This window comes from Cryptotermes secundus, unplaced genomic scaffold (genome assembly GCF_002891405.2).
Source record: "Cryptotermes secundus unplaced genomic scaffold, Csec_1.0 scaffold1176, whole genome shotgun sequence".
In the NCBI taxonomy this organism is placed as follows: domain Eukaryota; kingdom Metazoa; phylum Arthropoda; class Insecta; order Blattodea; family Kalotermitidae; genus Cryptotermes; species Cryptotermes secundus.
In genome coordinates this window covers 423312-425047 of record NW_019725859.1, presented here as the reverse complement: position 1 = coordinate 425047, position 1736 = coordinate 423312, and positions in this window count along the sequence as shown.

Genomic DNA, 1736 nt, shown 5'->3' with positions numbered 1-1736 from the left:
CCAGCCGCACTAGTCGCTGGGGTTTACTCATCCTCTAACAGAAATCAGTAACAGGGATTAATTAAATAATTTTCCTGGGAAGCAATGCGAGGCCGGCACGTAAGCCTGACAAAATTACCGCCATTTTCAGCTAATTTTCTAGATAGTGTGGGTCCATCAACATCTCACAAACATATGAAACTCCATGACCTGGTACAGTGATAGTTTTACCTTTTAATTCTTTTACTTGCATCCCTGTTATGAACGCAATTATCTCGGGTCCATTCTCCTTCTTCTCCAACTATATAGTCAGTAGCATTACATTGTGTCACAGAGGAAGAGAATGCTCTATCTGTGAACAGTTTATTGTCAGAAATTGATACAGTAACCGACACAGAGGAGGGGGCAGAATTACATGAATCTGCAAATTTGTGCATTGCAAAATTTCCGTCCATATTTCCTAAGTTATATCGAAAGATATAAAAATATTTATTTCAAACATTCGTGCAGTGTAGGAGTATAAAGACCTGTAGCCCGGGACAGAAACCAGACATATTTTTGTCTTTAGATTCCTCCATTATGAATAGTGGTCCAGAAAGATATAAAAATATTTATTTCAAACATTCGTGCAGTGTAGGAGTTTAAAGGCCTGTAGCCCGGGACAGAAACCAGACATATTTTTGTCTTTAGATTTCTCCATTATGAATAGTGGTCCAGGGATCTGGCGACAAAATTTTGAAGCCACGAATGGGATAACCCAACTGAAGTAATAACGTAGAGCATGAAAATTGAACAACTCCGTACTTCCAGGCCATTCCTGGATTTTTCTACCCCTTCAAATATCTCGAAAGTTCCCCCAAATATATATGGAATCTGAGAGTTTCATTACCGTGTAAACAAGGTTTCTCCATTATTTCTTATACTGATTAAGAAAAAATCAAATTGTAGGATCCGATATTAATTACGAGATCCATTCTAATAAGATTATGAGAACTGGGAAAGAAACGCGATATAATAAGATATACGAATATTTCATGTTATTGTGAACGGCGAAAATATACAAAATATTTCCTTTCATACTCGTAATATAATTTCTGAGAAAAAATTAGGTACAAAGAGTTAACATTCCAACTGCTCAAATTCACAAATGCACATCGGAACGGTTGAGATGGCGCAAAGAGATAAAAAATTATATTCTGATAAATTGACACAATGTTACAAAATTTTAGTCATTATATTACGATATAATGTACTGCTTTCCGAAATCCGTTTATAAGAATATATATGATAATATTCGAAAAGATCTTTGCGCTACAATTTCTAGTTGAAATGCTCATAAGGCGACAAATATATCATCATCCTCTCATCTGTACTGTATGAGATTCATTACTGATACTGGACTTCTACATGATTATTACATATTAGCCGCCACCCCACAGCCACCGAACACTTCAAGTGGAGCAATGATATTCAGAAGGGTGAATCTGAAAAATTAACAGATACACGTTCATTCTCGAACGACTGATCGGCTGATATATCGAAGTAGAAGCTTCTGAAGTAGGAAACCTTACATCAGGCATGAAAATGTAAACTTCAAAATCTCCAAAAGGCTTCAACAATATTTTTACGATATGTACAATTCTGATAAGATTTTCTGCCTAAATTTATGTGAATTCTGTATTATGTAAAGATATTAGTGTTGAGTATAATGGGGCGAAACTTGTATGAAAATATTTATTCGGTGTATGCATAAGTTT